This window comes from Chrysemys picta, chromosome 1, assembly GCF_011386835.1.
Source record: "Chrysemys picta bellii isolate R12L10 chromosome 1, ASM1138683v2, whole genome shotgun sequence".
Taxonomy (NCBI): Eukaryota; Metazoa; Chordata; order Testudines; family Emydidae; genus Chrysemys; species Chrysemys picta.
Window position 1 is genome coordinate 157,263,509 of NC_088791.1, and position 19,641 is coordinate 157,283,149.

Here is a 19,641-nt window from a genome sequence, read left to right on the forward strand (position 1 = left end):
TTGTTATATTGTTTGGAGTAAATGGCTCCCTGGGTGTTCTCCCTCTTATCTTAGCTGGCTCAAACATCCTGTCTTCTTCGCTTACTGACCCATTTGCTATTTAAGTTACACAAATATTCCGTTTTCAGCCTGCTACTTAATTTAGTTCCCTCCTTCTGTCTTCCAAGAAATGAGGCCTCCCCCATGTTTAATTACTTATTTCTAGCCAGCCCTACATTCCTAAAATGAGTGAATACATTAAGTTGTGTAAAGCCATAAACATTGTGAATATAACATGAATTAAAAACCATTTTCAACTTTACTTGCCTACCCATTCCTTAAAATGTACTATTTTGTTGTGTATGAGCAAGGGACTGTTTTTATACCCAGGTTTCCCCTCTCTACTCCTCAACAAAGATCCCCTACATCTCACATATGCAGACCCCCTTGTCTGCCATCCACTCTGGAAGCTGCATGCCCCTGGGTTTAACTTGTATGCAAGGCAAGTTATTAAGGAACTGGAAAGATACAGACTATATACAGAAAACCTGCCTAAGTGGGGCATACAGTTTTTTCTTTAAATAAATCATCCTTCAGTAGTTAAGTGTACCAATTATGTGGCTAACATTAGGGCAACAAATTTTCCCTTGCCTTCCTATTGCCATATGCCTGTCATTTTTTTCCTACAGTTTCCATTCACTGTTTCAAACATGTGTTGCCACTTATGTGCCAAGAAAGGAATCTCTGAACTACCCCCTTTATGTATGATGAAATGGCAGACTGAATGGAGCCAGAGAGAGAGCACCATTAGCAGTTATTCACACTTCTGTTTTCTCTTAACTTCCTTTTCTTTAAAGTTTATTCCTTCTAAGCAAGGATGTGTAACTATAAAGACATCCATGACTCATGCTGCAGAATATATAACTTTTGCAATACATGGCTAAACCAAGCTTTTTTTTTTTTTAAAAAGCCCACCTTAAATAAACTTTTTCTCCTTTACGTTTCCAGATGGCAGATTCTTTTGTGAATCGCTTACCCAAGCATCAAACACTGGTAATCCAACATTCTTTTCTTGTAAACTCATTGCTACAGTTTACCAGTGTTTAGAACCCTATCTTTTTATGGATCACTTCTTTCAGCATCAGACTAGTTTGTGCATTTTTAGGGTTTTCAAAAGCAGTGGACAGCAGAAAATAATGAAAAGCAGCATTTTTCTCCCACAACAAAGTGGTGAAGGGGGAAACCCGTGTACATGTTTCTTCACAGAACACAGAAAGAAACTTTCAGTAAGGGTATGTCTACACTACGAGAGTAGTTCGATTGTACTTAAATCGAATATGTGGAATCGATATTACAAAGTCGAATGTGTGTATCCACACTCAGGACAGTAATTCGACTTTGTGAGTCCACACTAACGGGGCAAGCGTCGACATTGGAAGCGGTGCACTGTGGGCAGCTATCCCACAGTTCCCGCACTCCCAGCTGCCCATTGGAATTCTGGGTCGAGCCCCCAGTGCCTGCTGGGGAAAAAAATGTGTCGAGGTTTGGGGTAACTGTCGTCATCCAACCGTCACTCCCGCCCTCCCTCCCTGAAAGCACCGGCGGGCACTCAGTTCACGCACTTTTCTGGTGAGTGACAGCGCGGACGCCACAGCACTGCGAGCATGGAGCCCGCTGCGACCATCGCTGCAGTTATGGCCGTTGTCAACACCTCGCACCTTATCATCCACCTTTTCCAGAGGCAGATGCTGAGAAATCGGGCAAGGAGGCTACGGCAGCGCGGTGAGGACATTAAGTCTGAGAGTGGCACAGACCTCTCACAAAGCACGGGACCCCGCGCCGTGAACATCATGGTGGCAATGGGTCATGTTGATGCTGTGGAACGGCGATTCTGGGCCCGGGAAACAAGCACGGACTGGTGGGACCGCATAGTGCTGCAGGTCTGGGATGAATCACAGTGGCTGCGAAACTTTCGTATGCGGAAGGGAACTTTCCTGGAATTTTCTGAGTTGCTGTCCCCTGCCCTGAAGCACAAGGACACCCGGATGCGAGCAGCCCTGACTGTCCAGAAGCGAATGGCCATAGCCCTCTGGAAGCTTGCAACGCCAGACAGCTACCGGTCAGTCGCGAATCAATTTGGCGTCGGCAAATCTACCGTGGGGGTTGCTGTGATGCAAGTAGCCAATGCAATCGTTGAGCTACTGCTGTCAAAGGTAGTGGGCCTTGGAAACGTCCAGGTCATCATAGATGGCTTCGCCGCGATGGGATTCCCAAACTCCAGTGGAGCTATAGATGGAACTCACATCCCTATCCTGGGACCGGACCACCAGGCCAGCCAGTACATAACCGAAAGGGCTACTTTTCAATGGTGCTGCAAGCACTGGTGGACCATAGGGGACGTTTTACAAACATTAACGTAGGATGGCCGGGCAAGGTTCATGACGCTCGTGTTTTCAGGAACTCTGGTCTGTTTAGACAGCTGCAGGAAGGTATTTACTTCCCGGACCAGAAAATAACTGTTGGGGATGTGGAGATGCCTATAGTGATCCTCGGGGACCCAGCCTACCCGCTAATGCCCTGGCTCATGAAGCCCTATACAGGCGCCCTGGACACTGAAAAAGAACTCTTCAACTACCGTCTGAGCAAGTGCAGAATGGTGGTGGAGTGTGCTTTTGGACGTCTCAAGGGGAGATGGAGAAGCTTACTGACTCGCTCTGATCTCAGCGAAACCAATATCCCCATTGTTATTGCAGTTTGTTGTGTGCTCCACAATCTCTGTGACAGCAAGGGGGAGACCTTTATGGCGGGGTGGGAGGTTGAGGCGAATAGCCTGGCTGCTGATTACGCCCAGCCACACAGCCGTGTGATTAGAAGAGCCCAGCGGGACGCGCTGTGCATCCGGGAGGCTTTGAAAGCTAGGTTCCTCAGTGAGCAGGGTAACCTGTGACTATTAAGTTTGTTTAAAGAGAAGCTGAACCTACCCCCGTTTCTTTATCCACTTACTGTTGACTATCCTCTCCAGCTACATACTCTGTTCACCCCGTCCCCCCCCTTCCAACACACGTTTAAAAATAAAAGAAATGGAACTTTGTTAATGAACACCATTTTCTTTATTACGGATTTCACGGTAAAGTTTTGAAACTGGGACACAGACTGTGGTGGGGAGTGGGCGTAGTGATGGAAAGAACGCTTCTAAACTTGAGGAATGACAGGCTCCTGCTCCTAGAGTGGTCCGCAGTGGTGGACTAGTTGTTTCAACGGAGCCTGCCACCCCTCCTTTTCAGGACTCTGTGTGTGGGGGCTATGTGACTTTGTGGCAGGGGAGGACGGTTACAGATCCCCTGCTGCGTGGCTCTGTGATCCAGGATAAGTACCGCTGCATAAGATCTCTATCCGCCCTCCCCTGCCACAGTCACATGGCCCCGCCCACACAGAACATGAAAACCACCTCCCAGACTGACGAGGGTGCCTAGTGACTGCAATGTGTGTGTGTGACCTTCTGCTGAACCTGCCTCCGTGTCTGTACCCTGGTAAAGGTGACTGTCCTCTCCAATTTCCAGCCCCCTTTCCCCCCTTCAAACACACTCTCCCCTAAAAGAACATGATGGAAACAGTAATTAACAGAAACGTATCTTTTATTAGCAATTACACAGTTAGGGGATGAAACTGGGACGGCGGCTTGGGTGAGGCGGGAAGGAAAGGACTTATCAAATTTTTGGGAATGAGAGCCTTCTGGTACTTGAGCACTCTGCAGGGGTGGAGTGACAGTTTTCACGGCCCCTGCCGCCCCTCCTTCTTGGGACTTTGGGTGAGGGGGGTATGGGAGTTTGTGGCGGGGGAGGGCGGTTAGAGATAGACTGCAGCGGGGCTCTGTCCTCCTGCCTCCGGTCCTGCAGAACATCCACAAGGCGCCGGAGCGTGTCCGTTTGCTCCCTCATTAGTCCAAGCAGGGTTTGAGTCGCCTGCTGGTCTTCCTGCCGCCACCTCTCCTCCCGTTCGCTGTGTGCTCGCTGGTATTGCGACATGTTCTCCCTCCACTGGGTCTGCTGGGCCGCATCGGCTCGGGAGCAGCCCATAAATTCTGAGAACATGTCGTCCCGTGTCCTTTTCTTTCTCCGCCTAATCTGCGCCAGCCTCTGCGAGGGGGATGCCAGGGTAGGTCGGGAGACATTTGCAGCTGTGGGATGGGAAAAAGGGAGTGAATTCCTCACAAAGATATTTTTTTGTGAACAATGAACATAGTCTTTCTCTGTGACCATGCACAGACCATGCACAGCACCTATCACATGCACACTCAGGACAAGGTCGAATTTTCGGCCTTCGCATTCAGTGCCTGGGGTCTTGCAGTGGAGATCAGACAAGCGGGGCAGGACAGCGGAATTCGGGTAGCAGGCTGACATGGTAAGCCGTAGACTTTTGGCTGCTTAAAACTTAAATTATAGCAGTGCCCTCCTTTCACGTTCAAAGCAATGCTCCTATCATTGGCCAGTTCCTGCTGCCGGCAATCTGGCAAGCATGAACTCTGCCCCTGTCCCACCCCCTCGCGGCTGTCCCTGGGAAAGATCCCTGTATGCTGCCCCTCTCCCGCCTCCACCGTGTGGCTGTAAACCGCCGGTGACAGTTCTGTAAAGGAACAGGCAAGCAGTCTCAATAGTAACATTCCCCTAATTCTAAGCAGATCACCATGAGCGACATCACTCTGCTGAGAATTTCTGAGACCGAGAAAGAACGCATACTGTGTGAAAGCCAGCAAAAACCAGGGCCGTATGCCGCCATGCTCTGCAAGGCAATGATCCCAGAGTACTTGATGATAGCCTGGCGAGGAAAAGTTTCCTACCACGGAGGACACAATAAGGCCGCTCTCCCCAGGAACCTCATGCAAAGGCTTTCCAATTACCTCCAGGAGAGCTTCGTGGAGATGTCCCATGAGGATTTCAGCTCTATCCCCTTCTTTTCCAGTAGCTGCACTGGCAAGGACTAAAAAGTAGAGCGCCTAGGGCAAACTAATCATGATAAACCGGACATTGTTAGATTCTTTTGCAGTAGTTGCACTGCCAAAGACTAAAACGTTAAGCGCCTAGGGCAAACAAATCATGAAAAACCCATTGTTAATATTCCTGTTCTGTTCAAAATAAATGTTTACATGTTTAAAACACTTACCGACTGATCCTTCCCCCGATTCAGGGTCTGGGTTAACGCCTGGGGATGGTTGGTAGGGGATCTCTGTGAGGGTGATGAAGAGATCCTGGCTGTCTGGGAAATCAGCGTTGTAAGTGCTGTCCACTGCCTCGTCCTCCTCCTCACCTTCCTCATCTTCCCCGTCTGCTAACATCTCCGAGGAAGCGGCCGTCGACAATATCCCATCCTCAGAGTCCACGATCAGTGGTGGGGTAGTGGTGGCGGCCGCACCTAGAATGGAATGCAGTGCCTCGTAGAAACGGCATGTCTGGGGCTGGGATCTGGAGCGTCCGTTTGACTCTTTGGTCTTCTGGTACGCTTGTCTCAGCTCCTTGATTTTCACGCGGCACTGCGTTGCATCCCGGCTGTACCCTCTCTCTGTCATGGCTTTTGAGATCTTCTCGTAGATCTTTGCATTCCATCTTTTCAATCGCAGCTCCGAAAGCACGGACTCATCGCCCCACACAGCGATCAGATCCAAGACTTCCCGATCAGTCCATGCTGGGGCCCGCTTTCTATTCTGAGATTGCATGGTCACCTCTACTGGAGAACTCTGCATCGTTGCCAGTGCTGCTGAGCTCGCCACGATGTCCAAACAGGAAATGAGATTCAAACTGCCCAGACAGGAAAAGGAATTCAAATTTTCCCGGGGCTTTTCCTGTGTTGCTGGTCAGAGCATCCGAGCTCGGACTGTTGTCCAGAGCGTCAACAGAGTGGTGCACTGTGGGATAGCTCCCGGCGCTATTAGCGTCGATTTCCATCCACACCTACCCTAATTCGACATGGCCATGTCGAATTTAGCGCTACTCCCCTCGTTGGGGAGGAGTACAGAAATCGAATTTAAGAGACCTCTCTGTTGAGCTAAATAGCTTCGTTGTGTGGACGGGTGCAGGGTTAATTCGATTTAACGCTGCTAAATTCGACATAACCTCCTAGTGTAGACCAGGCCTAAGAAATTAACATTAAAAAAAAAAAAAAATCTCGAGCCACTGTGATGGCCTATAACTCCATCAGGTCTCCTGAGGATTATTGCTACATGGGCAAAAGTTGGAAATCCAGCTGAGTGAGAGCCCAGTGGAGCAGGTTATCTAAGTTCAGTAGAGCAAAATCAGTTGTTGAATTATGAGTCATACACTGAAATGGATGATAGCTGCTACATTTTAGGCTTCCTAGCAGTGGAGAGTGGTAACAGGAAGTTAACCCATCAGAACGTATGTTAAAATATGGGACAAAAATAACCAAACATTCCCAGAGTGAGTCATTCTAGTCAGACAGCATAAGGACACAATCTAGTGTGAAAACAAAATGTGTTGAATAGCTTTAGACAGATAAAATAACATTCAGTAATAGTCATAATAAATCTTTCAAAACTAAAAGATATTGAAAAAAAACCACTAGTTAAAGTACAACTGAATCTTAAAATCGTCAGGGTTAAGTAAATTTCAACTCAAATATAAAAGCAACGGGAGGTGTGTAGTTTTACAACTATATATAGCTATATATTAATTATCTGCACAAAATGTTTGATTTTATGAGACCGCATCAAGACTATACCAACTCTAGGTGACAGGTACTTATCCAGCATTAATCGTGTGCAGAATTGAATGGTAGTTTCTACGCACACATTCCTTGTAAGGTAAAACCAATGTGACCAATTTAATTGTTTAAAAAAATAATTGCATAAAATCATAACTGTTTTACTATTATGTTCATATTCATAGAATCATAGAACTGGAAGGGACCTCGAGAGGTCATCTAGTCCAGACACCTATCTAGACAGGTGTTTGTCTAACCTGCTCTTAAAAATCTCCAATGATGGAGATTCCACAACCTCCCTAGGCAATGTATTCCAGTGCTTAGCCACCCTGACAGTTAAGAAGTTTTTCTTAATGTCCAACCTAAACCTCCCTTGCTGCAATTTAAGCCCATGCCTCTTGTCCTATCATCAGAGGTTAACATTTTTTCTTCCTTCTCCTTGTAACAACCTTTTACATACTTGAAAACTGTTATCATGTCCCGTCTCACTCTTCTCTTTTCCAGACTAAACAAACCCAATTTTTTCAATGTTCCCTCAGAGGTCATGTTTTCTAGACCTTTAATCATTTTTGTTGCTCTTCTTTGGACTCTCCAATTTGTCCACATCCTTCCTGAAATGTGATGCCCAGAACTGGACACAATACTCCAGTTGAGGCCTAATCAGTGTGGAGCAGAGTGGAAGAATTACTTGTCATGTCTTGCTTACAACTACTCCTGCTAATACATCCTAGAATGATGTTTAGTTTTTTTGCAACAGCATTACACTGTTGACTCAAATTTAGCTTGTGGTCCACTATGACCTCTAGGTCCCTTCTCACAGTACTCCTTCCTAGGCAGTCATTTCCCATTTTGTATGTGTGCAACTGATTGTTCCTTCCTAAATGGAGTACTTTGCATTTGTCCTTGTTGAATTTCATCCTATTTACTTCAGATCATTTCTCGTTTGTCCAGATCATTTTGAATAATAATCCTATCCTCCAAAGCAATTGTCCACAAACTTTATAAGTGTACTCTGCATGCCATTATCTAAATCACTGATGAAGATATTGAACAGAACCGGACCTAGAACTGATCCCTGCGGGACCCCACTGGTTATGCCCTTCCAGCATGACTGTGATCCACTGATAACTACTCTCTGGGAACGGTTTTCCAACCAGTTTTGCACCCACCTTCTAGTAGCTCTATCTAGGCAGCATTTCCCTAGTCTCTTTATGAAAAGTTCATGCAGAACAGTATCAAAAGCTTTACTAAAATCAAGATACACCACATCTACCGTTTCCCCACTATCCACAAGGCTTGTTACCCTGTCAAAAAAAGCTATCCGGCCGTTTGACATGATTTGTTTTTGACAAATCTATGCTGACTGTTACTTATTACTTTATTACCTTCTAGATGTTTGCAAACTGACTGCTTCATTATTTGCTCCATTATCTTTCTGGGTACAGAAGTTAAGCTGACCGGTCTGTAATTCCCTGGGTTGTCCTTATTTCCCTTTTTATAGATTATAAAATAATTCAAAAAAAGTTTGTTAAAAATAAGCCAAAATGAAATTACTAAAGATAATGTGTATCCTAACAGCCACTCACTTCTCTGGAACTCTTACATTCTTTTACTATTCGGTATGCAAATAACTGCCTTATGAATTTTATTTGATTTAACACACATTACATCATTCAGTGGACAAACTGGAACTACACAACCTGTGTTCTTAAAAATTATTGCTTTTAAATAATAGGCAGTTAGGTACAGAGGACTGCAGAGGCTAAGTATTGTTAAAGGAATACGTTTTGCTCTACGCTGCATGAGATGAAAGTCAGGGTATAATCTATTAATTTTATAAGAAGGTAGTTAAATAGTTGAAAGTGTAGTTCTGCTCTGAAAAAGTGACTGTAAAAATTACATCAAAGTGTTCCATACTGATTACCTCTAAACAACTTCAAATTAAACATGCTCCATTTACAAGGGAAATGATGTTTTTACTTAAGTGCCAGTCCTGCAAACTCAGCCTGTGATCTGAGAGTCAAGCTGAGTGTTCTTTTCTTCTTGCTCATCATCATCAATACTAAAGTTGCTGCTGTCATTGACACATGTGCCATCTCACTGTGGAATTTAGTAAGCAATTCTCTTGGCATGCAAGAAAGAAGGAAAAAAAAACCCAGTTCACAATCTCCTCACGGGGCTAACTGTGCAATGATAACAGAAGTAAAATGCAGCAGTAACTGACTTTTGTCACTTAATGTGAGCAAATATGACCCAAGCGTTTTCTTATGTAAGGTGGTGCTATTTTCACACAGAAATTTTTAGAGGAGAACTGTATTTGCAGTAGTTTTTACCAAAATGATCTTCAGACAGTAGTAATGAGAAAAGAATTTGTTAACGGGACCTATCAGCAGATATTCTATGCCTTGAGTCACCTGCCTTCACTGATGGGATACAGTAGACAAGAAAGCTCTGTGCTTTGAACAATCCCCCAGGAAGGGCCTTTGGTATAAGCTAAGCAGGCAGTGAGGAAGGGGGAACTAAAACTGTACTAATGATCTGTTACAAACAGGTAAGTCCCAAATCCCTCAGGGGTTTGTAACAGTCTGGACAGTCATCCAAAATAGAATCCTTGTTTGTAAACACAGATGAACAAAAGGCACATTTAGTGCTCAAAACGTAACCATAATCCTTTGTGCTAGCATCTGCTTTGGAATACTGCTACAGTTGGTGCAAAGATTATTGGGAATTTTGGAAAATAAGGATGTCTGCCCCACCTTAATGAGCAACAAGAAGACCTCCCAATGGAGGGAATGCCACACAGAAAGGAATAGACTGTTTGCTAAGCTGGATGGTTAGTGAGAGGAAGCAAGCAAAAAACAAATGGCAGGGTACCAAACCCCATCTTTGGCTGATAGTAATTGCAACTTGTATAGCACTTTACTTCTTCAAAACACCTTATGGACATTATTTAATAACTAATTATCAATGTAAATAATGCTGGCCTTGTTCTCCCTGTGAGGGCATAAGGGCAGAAGTATTAAATAGGTAAAAGTACAAATATTCCACTGCCAGCTGTGAACTGGTACAACTACAGTAGCATCTGAAATAAAAAGACTTCACACTTCTCTGGCGCCTTTCATCAAAGGATCTCAAATGTTACAAATATTTATAATCCAACTATCTTTGAGATATTGTCCACAATTTATAGAAGAGAAAACTGAAGCCTAGAAGTTAAGGCCAACATTTTCAGAAGTAGTCTCTGATTTTGGGTGTCCAAAAAAGACTTCAGTTGAAATTGAGGGTGCTCTGTAGAAGGACTAACTCAAATGTAGGATTCTAACACAAACATTAAGGCAGTAGTGTTTTGTTATGGTAATTAACAAATTCCCACTGCTTGACATGCAAATCTCAAAATAAAAAGACCTAGCCTAAGGGAGCTACAAACACAGACCTAATTCTAAAGTTATTCAGTAAGATTTAACTATGATCCTCAAAATGAAAACTCAATCCACAGAAAAATTAAAAAGTCAACAATATAATTATCATATCCTTAAACTCAGGAGGTTGTTCGCAATTTTTTTTTATTGTGATTTTTTTAAGAGATTTCATTTCAAACACGAGAGACTTATTATTTTTAAAAGATCAGTTTGTAAAACAATATACACCTCTACCCTGATATAACGCTGTCCTCGGGAGCCAAAGAATCTTACTGCGTTATAGGTGAAACCTATATATAGAACTTGCTTTGATCCGCCAGAGTGCGCAGCCCCCCCCCCCCCCCCCGAGCGCTACTTTACCGCATAATATCCGAATTCGTGTTATATCGGGTTGCGTTATATTGGGGTAGAGGTGTACTTCATTAAGATTAGAATATAAGGAAAAATATCAGAACACTCAATAGCAATGAAATTTTTATATCACTTCAACACAAACTGAGGAATATAAACCAATACCACATCTTCTATAAAATTCTTGCTCAACACTAGATCAGTTTTGAGTTTGGATACTTGAAGTGGCCTGGCAAACAATTTTACACATATGGTACTTAACAAGTGAACAACACTAAACGGGGCTTAAATTAGCATAATAAGACAAGTTTAATATTCCATGACTGAAAAGATTTCTTTTCAGTGTTTGTAAGTGGATCACTCTCCAATAAATTAAACCAATGACTGTGGAAATTGCTCTGCCTTGTTTGAATTCATTACAGCAGCAATTACGACATTTGAAATGTCAACAAAATGGTCTGTAAACCTAGCTGTAAAAGTTTGAACAAAAAAAAAAAAAAAAAAAAACCTTAACCAGAAAGAAAGAAAGAAAATGAAAAGGTACCAAAATAAAAATAAAATAATAATAATCTGTTTGAGGTATACCCTTTCCAGGTAATTCTGCCTGCTTGGATCAATATACTGGTATACTTACAACCTATAATGCAATGCCTCTGAAAAGACTGATTTCATAAGGTTACTTCTTCCACAAGCAACTACAGTATCATTTATCAACCAAATAAGCCTTTGCTCTGATGGTGTAATGTTTTTAAATTTTATATCCCACCGGGCGCTTTTGTGTATGCAAAGACAAGTATAGAAGTATTGATTCTCCAATTGTGATCATGTAATGTCTCCATGGAAGTGACCTGGCTATATAGGTTTCAAACTTCTGAGCATACCTGGCGTGACCCAGAAGTCGGAGCATTTTCAGTTTGAGCTGACTTCTAACGGAACTGTTAAAGTGCTGTGCCTACTCTCCTGATCAACCTCCCTTATGAGTTCTCACTAAATTTCTGACACAATGTTATCTCAAATCAAAGAAAGAACAATTACTTCAAAAATCACTGCATTTTCCAAAGAAGTCACCCAGAAAAAATGGTTTCAGTTTAACCTAGCAGTTCTCAAACTGTGGTCCATGAATCACATGTGGTTTATGGAGCACTAGCTGGTAGCTTACTGGGAGATGGCAGATTATGTGGTCAGATTTACACCAAATCTTACTCCGAATGGAACCAGTCTCAAAAACCTGCATTTGTGATTAAGCCTAGGAATGCCAATAATATGAAAAATGAGTTTTCTAGCAGTGTATTAAGACCATGCTAATCATGAGAAATGCATCCAGGCAAAGGAGAACTTTTTTTCTCCCAGCAGCATCATGTCAAAGGAATATATGTATGAATTGTGCATTTAATAGATACCAGATACATGGAGAAATATTTCATAAATGTAATCTGTAACTCAAAGATCTGAAGGATTTTTACTAATCAGAATCTCCTTCAGATTTAGACATAATCTTTACAACAAAGGAACACGTTTCTACAAATCTCACTGTTATATAAAGTGAAAACAGTAATATTTGAATGTCCTGTGACTGTTTACATTTTTCATACACATCTGACTTAGGCCTGGTCTACATCTAAAACTTAGGTCAACGTAGTTGCACTGCTCAGGGCTGTAAAAAATTTTGCATCTTGCACAATGTAATTAGATCGACCTAACCCCCACTGTGGACGCAGCTAGGTCAACGGAAGGATTATTCTGTCGGCCAAACTACCATCTTTCAAGTGGATGAATTTACTATAGTGATGGAAAAACCCCTTCCATTGATGCAGGAAGTGTCTTGCAGCATTTGTAGATATACTCTCAATAAATTAGTGGTCCTCTCATGTGGCCTATGTCAGTTCCATAACATCAGAACTACAAAGTAGGATTTATTCACCAAGACACAAGGCAAACCTTTTTACTTCTTGAGAATCTTAGAATATAATCTCCAAAAGGACTGAAGAACTTTAAAAACAGACTGTCCTTGTCATTATCATCTCAATTTTCATTCTTCCATGAAGAGGATTAGTAGCAAAGAGTGGCAAATAAAGATAAACGGGAGGATTTTCACATCCTTGCATCTTCCAAAAAGAAATAATTAATCCTTATCGGAAAAAGATGTTCAGACATAATACCCAGCTCCCTTCTAAACACCTTAAGCATAAAAAGCCTAAACCATCCTCTGAAACATCTGGGGAATTCATTTCCTAGAGGGCCAACTCTATTGCTTACAATATATCCTTAAGAGATGCCTACAAGAATTCATTTCTGGTAACAATGGAGCAATAACAATGAGTCAAAGTATGTTTAAGCAACCCAGATTCTGACATTAATATGTGTACAGTACCTGTGTTGATAGCACTATTACAAATATGTGTTGATGTCACCAAAACAAATGTCAGTGCTGTATTTAAAGCAAGGTCTTGAGAAACAATGCTGATAAATCACTCCTTCCAAAGCATAACCAAGACATCTCAAAAGCCACAAGAACTGAAGAAATCAGGACCTCAGGGCTATCAACCATAAGAGCTTAAACAGACCCCATTACTTCACCCTGAGTCAAACAATGTTTAAACTAGCCGATAAAGGAAATGCTATCATGTCCTGAAGCATAAACTTCTTGGATACACTTTCAGATATAAAAGTCTCCTAACACAAACATCTATAAAAGATTTTAATGTGTGACAAAATACCGCATGTCACTTGATTTTTCATGTCCAATTCCAAAGTATGCATTAGATATATATGATGTGTGTGTGTCCCCTTCTCTCTTATTCTAAGGGTTAGAAATTAGTTTTGCCTACTTGCCCATTTAAATCTTGGCCTCTCAGCCAAAACTAACAACTAGGATGTCAATTGATCCTAGATGCAGTGGTGGTGGTGTAATGTGGATACCTCTCCACTATGAACTGTATAGAAAATTCTAATTCACCCCACAATGACCAAGTAACAAACAATATGCAGCAATAACTTTCAGACACTACTGAGACTGGTTTAGACTCACAATTATTATTACAAGTTAAAGGTGCCAAGTTCAATTTTCAATAAATAAATAAAATGTTGATTCCTATTATGTTTGCTATAAATCTCAGTCATTTCACAGATATGATAAGGCTTTCCTGTACCAGGATATCGTCTGCTAATTTAGTATAATTGTGTCCACTTCATCTTCTTCCTTTTCACACCAGGGATATAAAGTATTAACCTGTCATATGTGCTACCTGCTCTCTGTATATCTACTAAGAATACCATGAAATAAACAAACAAAAAAGGCACAATGAGGATATATCAGGCTTCATAAAAAATTTAAAGCCTTCAAAAACTATCTGAGACATGCAAATACTAATCTTGGTCTAATAAGTCATGATTGAGTCTTACTGACCAGCACAGAAAGGTTTAGGGATTGAGAAAGGATATCTAGTGTAATCTGTGCCTGTAGTTCTTTATCATACGTTGAGCTCAAATATAAATATATTTGAATTAGCAAAAAAGAGAAGTTTATCACTGTACAGGAAAGATTCTAGAAGTGCTGTTTACTGTATTGCAGAAGAGTAACTAAGATAGGTACAGCCAGGAGTGGGCAGAAGGAGGAAAACTAGAACAAACATTTGCATTTTCTATGGGGGAAAAAAACAGTGCCCAAATCTTTTTACCTACGGGGTCACCCAAGAGCAGAGAAGTTTTACATTCTTGTGATTTTCTGTTGCAATATCACTGTTAGGAAAAACAGTCAAGTAAGAGAAACAGAATAGTATTATATGGAATACGACTTATGCTATGCCAGTTCAAGGAGCTGATCGACTCTGTTTATCTTTCTGTTAAGTAACAACGTAACATCTCTCAGAGAGTAAGTCATTAAGACCCTAAATTTAAAAATGTATTTTGTAGAAGAAATGTACACTTTATTCCACATTAGATTTCTTTTAGATCTAAAGTTCTACCACTATATTAAACAAACCAATGCATCTCTTAGCATACACTTGGTCCTACACAAAAACAAATCAAACACAAACATATGTGCTATGATTACAAACCAACTTTGTTTATGGACTGTAGTTATCCTTCATCTAAAGAGCATTAAACTTTACATTATTATTATTTATTTATATTCTTGTAATCCGAGGAAGGCCAGCCATGAACCAGGACCCCTTTGTGCTAGGCGCTGTACTAACACAGAACAAAAAGATGGTTCCTACCCTAAGGAGCTTACAATCCAATTATAAGACATGAAACTAGAAATGAATACAGATAGATGAGGGAGTACAAGGAAACAGTGAGGCAATATTGGTCAGCATGATCGGCAGTGGTCTCAGCACACCAACAGCCTAACCGTTGTCAAGTTTTTTGTAGGTGTCATGACAAAGGAGATTTTTAAGGAGGGATCTGAAGGAAGAAAGTGATGTAGCTTCGCAGACATTTACAAGAAGCACCTTCCAAGTGTGAGGGGAACATGGGAGAAAACACAAAGGTGCCTGTTAAGCAATTTAACAAGTTGGCATCTGAGCTGACTGGAGCACTGACAGCTCAATAGGGAATGAGAAGTGTTAGGTAGGCTGGGGAATTTGCTGTGAAGCTTATTTTTGATGCGATAAAGATGAGGAGTCAGTGGAAAGATGCAAAGAGAAGGGGTGACGAGATCAAAGCAGCAAACTAGAAAAATGAACATCTGAGCTTGAAGGCTGGAGCCAATGTAAACCAAAAGTGAGGTTCTACTGGAATTCCTTTAGTTTGGAAGACGTTATTGTGGGAAATAACATTACAAGGAATAGAACAGAAAATGTATCCATCCATGTAATTGAAAAATGGATAATAGAGTTGAATAAAGTTAATTGGAACTAATTGAGGTATCAAAAAACAAAACAAAAGAAACAAACACTCAACAACACCATGGCAAACCATTTTGAAAAGGGTGTATGAGAAAAGTGGAATTTCAGGGAACGGAAGATTTGGTGGTTTGTTTGTTTTTTAAGATCTGAATATGAATTGCTTTAAAGTCACTTCCTTGTGCCCCTAAAAAGTTTTCTGGTATGAAACACTTTGCAATTTATTCAAGCATTCAGATCATCCCCTGTATGGTTTTCTTAGCAACAGTCCAGTCTGCACGCAGTGTACCTGAAACTATCAGATTAATGAAAGCATTCCCAAATACCAATGTATCCTTATTATTGCTGAATTTAAGATGATAACATCTCTGCTGACTTGTCCTTCAGAAGCTTCCATAAAATGGGAGATTAACCAATTCCCTTTTGAATGTATTCACTCTCCTCCTACCTCGAGGATATTGTGGAATTTTTGTTGCAGACCTCAGCAGCAAACTGGTATCTGAAGCCTGCAAAAAACATTCCCAAAACCCAAGAGACTCCCTTGAATAGTACCAGCTATGGGCAACGCTCATACAAAAAACTAAGTATGTACTACACACTAGGAGATCAAGAAATTCCGTAAATACTTTTCCAGACTAGAGAACTGAACCACACAACCAAGACAAATTCCTAAATCTTTAACTCATCAAATAGCACAGCATTTCTGAATCCCAAATGGACCAAAGTTTTTCAAGTTGTGTTACATCCCTAGAAATCCACAATTCAAAACAGCTCATCTGGGATGTATTAACCACTGTGTTAGTTCAGCACAGATTTCTTAAGCAGATACCAAAATGATCAGTATCCTTAAAATACTGTTATAGCCATTGTATTTTTATACAGTGATTAGTGTCTGGCCATTTGGATAGTAAGAAGCAGAGTTGCGTTTACTTAGGAGACAAAGATTTTTTGGTGACAGTGAATCTTAACAAAAAAATATCGTTTAGGAATATATTTTTATATATGTTTATATGGATATACAGTAAGCAGCAGTGCTCAGAATCACAACTAACATAACCCAATTACCTTCAGCAGAAACTTTCTGTAATGGTTACACTTTCACTGGCTAAAGCTGCAGGTAGGGGGAGATGGGAAGCCACAATTGGGGGGCGGGGGGGGGGGGGCGGGACAAAACCCTACAATAATGAAACAAAATATTTGAGTATATTTTAGTCCTGGACTGGCCCTAATCAGTGATTAGTAAAACTTTTGATAGGCCATTGCCCTTAGTGAATCTTGTAGCATTTGGAATACCAGAAGCAACACACTTAATGACAGATCACTTCAGCCTGCATGCTGGGCTTCACATTCCAAGGTATCCCTGGAGCAGGTGTACTGAACAACAGGCAGGGTAACTGGAGGTCTCAGTCATGCATGTGAAGAGTCACATGGGAGGAGATATAAAACTGTGCTAAGACGTTGAAGGGACTTAGGACACCATGAAATACTTCCCTGGCCTATCTGTTTCAAGGCCTTGACAGGCGAATCCCTCTGCTGACACTACTTGAAGCCTTGTCTACATGGAAAAGTTGTACTGGTTTAACTTATATTGTGTTTTAAAATTGATTCAGTTAAACCAATGCAAGAGTGTCCATAGAGGAGTTTATACAGGTATAACTAAATTGTTTCATTTCACTTCTTAGGTTAAGTCTCACAAAGAAAAACTGTAACAGGGACCAGGATTCATGGTGAGGCAGATGTGAAGTTGAAGAGCAGTAGGGAAAACTCTAAACCTGACCTGTTAGGTTAGGGTTAATCTTGTCCTGATTAAACATAGATGTTCGATCAGGGGTGGGCAAACTTTTTGGCCTGAGGGCCACATCGGGGTTGCGCAACTGTATGGAGGGCCGGGTAGGGAAGACTGTGCCTCCCCAAACAGCCTGGCCCTCACCCCCATCCGCCCCCTCCCACTTCCTGCCCCCTGACTGCCCCCCTCAGAACTTCCAACCCCCTGCTCCTTGTCCTCTGACCGCCCCCTTCTCGGGACCCTCGCCCCCTATCCACACCCCCGCCCCCTGACAGCCCCCCCCCAGGACTCCCACCACCCTATTCGACCGCCCTCTGCTCCTCATCTCCTGCCCCTAACTGCCCCCCAGGATCCCACCTCCTTATTCAACCCCTCCTGCACCCTGTCCCCTGACTGCCCTCCCGACCCCATGCACATCCCCGCCCCCTGACAGGCCCCCCGGGACTCCCACTCCCAACCCTCCCTGTTCCCCATCCCCTGACCGTCCCCCCAGAACCTCCGCCCCATCCAACTGCCCCCTCCTCCCTGATGCTCCCCAGGACCCTCCGCTCCCTTACCCAACCCCCCCACTTCCAGCCCCCTTACTAGCAGCAGGAGCTCGCAGCCGCGACACCCGGCCAGAGCCAGCTGCGCTCCCCATGCTGCCCAGCGGGAGCGGCGGGCCAGAGTGCAGCCCGCGCGGCGACAGGGCTCCCGGGGAAGGGGAACAGCAGGGGGCGGGCCGGGGGCTAGGCTCCCAGGCCAGGAGCTCAGGGGCTGGGCAGGACGGTCCCGCGGCCCGGATGTGGCCCGTGGGCCGTAGTTTCCCCACATCTGTGTTAGATCATCAGCCTTTTCTGCTGAAGCACAATGACTAAACAAAGAGATACATTCTTTAATGCCCTGTTTCCAAGAACTGTCATGCATGCAGAGCATGGTCCTCTCCAAAGCACACAAATGCATTAGAGTCTATAAATGATAACTTCTTTCTGGTGCTGCTGAAGTACTATTGAAGCAGCTGCACCACTTGCAGGGGCAGCTCAACTACACATACACATTTGCAGAGTAAAAATTCAATGCAGAACAAACAAAAAAAGCTAACTTTTAAAAAAACGTTAAGTTTCTATGTAAGACCACAAAATCTATGAAAATTATCCCAATTCAGTGTAGGGGGAAAAAATACATGAGGGGGAGAAACACTAACAAAACCGACATCATTATAGGCTTAGAAAACCTGCCAATTCCCCAGTCAAATAACATTCAGTTGACTGGTCAACTCACCACCTACAGACAAAATCTCAACTATCCCAATTTTCTTCTTTATGTCTCATGTCTTCCAACACCCCTCTTAAATGAGCATTAGTTTAGGTTAGGAAGAAGAAAGTATATTAAATGTTTTTATATTGCTTTGGGGCAAACTTTGTAGTTATTTGTCCCACAGTGCATTTTTCTAAAATTTTCTCAAGGTCTCCTACACACAATAAGGAACCAAATGCATTACCCGGTAGGGAATGTCTTCTGACTCTGTCAAGAGAAAAGGAATCAGTGGTTAAGTGAAGAGATGCAGTCACTATATGTCTCGAGGCTGTGCCTTGAGGAAAAAGGACCTGACTAATCCTCATAAGAACTGGCTTAGAAGTTTGGTAGCATCTGCCGAACAGGAGAGAAGGAACACTAGATCAGGGGTTCTCAAACAGGGGGTCAGGACCCCTCAGGGAGTCGTGTGGTTATTAATGGGGGTCACGAGCTGTCAGCCTCCACCCCAAACCCTGCTTTGCATCCAGCATTTATAATGGTGTTAAATATATTAAAAAGTGTTTTTAATTTATATGGGGGGGGGTTGCACTCAGAGGCTTGCTATGTGAAAGGGTTCACCAGTACAAAAGTTTGAGAACCCCTGCACTAGATAATACAAGAGTTTGGATAGCCATTTCTCTCCCTCTGCCAAAGGAATGAAGATCTGAATCTGCTTCTGTCCATGGCCCATAGTGAAAGCCAGGTGATATAAGAGAATGTTACCTTTAAGAACTTTCCACTGCTTCCCCCCACGTATACAATCTATTGGACATCAATGGGGTTCAGACTCTTATTTAGTCATAAAAGCCTCAAAATTTATCTCAGTAAAGTGCAGAAACTAAAGTGAAGAAAAAGTTAGTCTGAAAACCAGAAAAAAAAATTAATTGTGAGATCTAGTAGTCTATGGAATAAAATGTTAAGGGAAGGGGAAAATCAAATTAAACTGCTTTAATCATTTAAAAGGGATACTATCAAATTATAAAATAAAGGTATAGCCTGATCTTGCTCCCATTTAAATTAATGGCAAAATTCCCACAGACTTTAATAGAACAAGGTTAGACATGTATTCAGAAATAAAATACAAGGTTATTAGAACGAATATTTGGACATCAGTTCACCTGTTCATCATGTATGTTAGGCAATGAAACTAGACTGGTCAATTTCACTTTGGTTCTCATTCCTGAAATCAACACTGCTTTCTGTTACCTTTGATTTTCCAACACTGTGTGCAAATATTTATATCCGATTACACAACCACTGTTCTCCAGAA

The 19,641-nt window shown here is 42.3% G+C and overlaps 2 protein-coding genes across 13 annotated transcripts in view; one reads left to right on the plus strand and one right to left on the minus strand.

Annotated features, from left to right (window-relative positions):
- CMSS1 (cms1 ribosomal small subunit homolog) overlaps positions 1-19,641 on the minus strand; it is a 363,702-nt gene that overhangs the window by 284,453 nt on the left and 59,608 nt on the right. The window lies entirely within an intron of this gene.
- Positions 1-19,641, plus strand: part of FILIP1L (filamin A interacting protein 1 like) — a 303,273-nt gene that overhangs the window by 229,620 nt on the left and 54,012 nt on the right. Inside the window, exon 1 of one of the 10 annotated variants that reach the window (XM_042853049.2) lies at positions 1,012-1,032. The exons of the other annotated variants lie outside the window; for them this stretch is intronic. The gene's annotated coding sequence lies outside the window, so the exon portion shown is untranslated. Of the gene's footprint in view, positions 1-1,011; positions 1,033-19,641 lie in introns of those variants that run through there. 10 annotated transcript variants of the gene reach the window in all.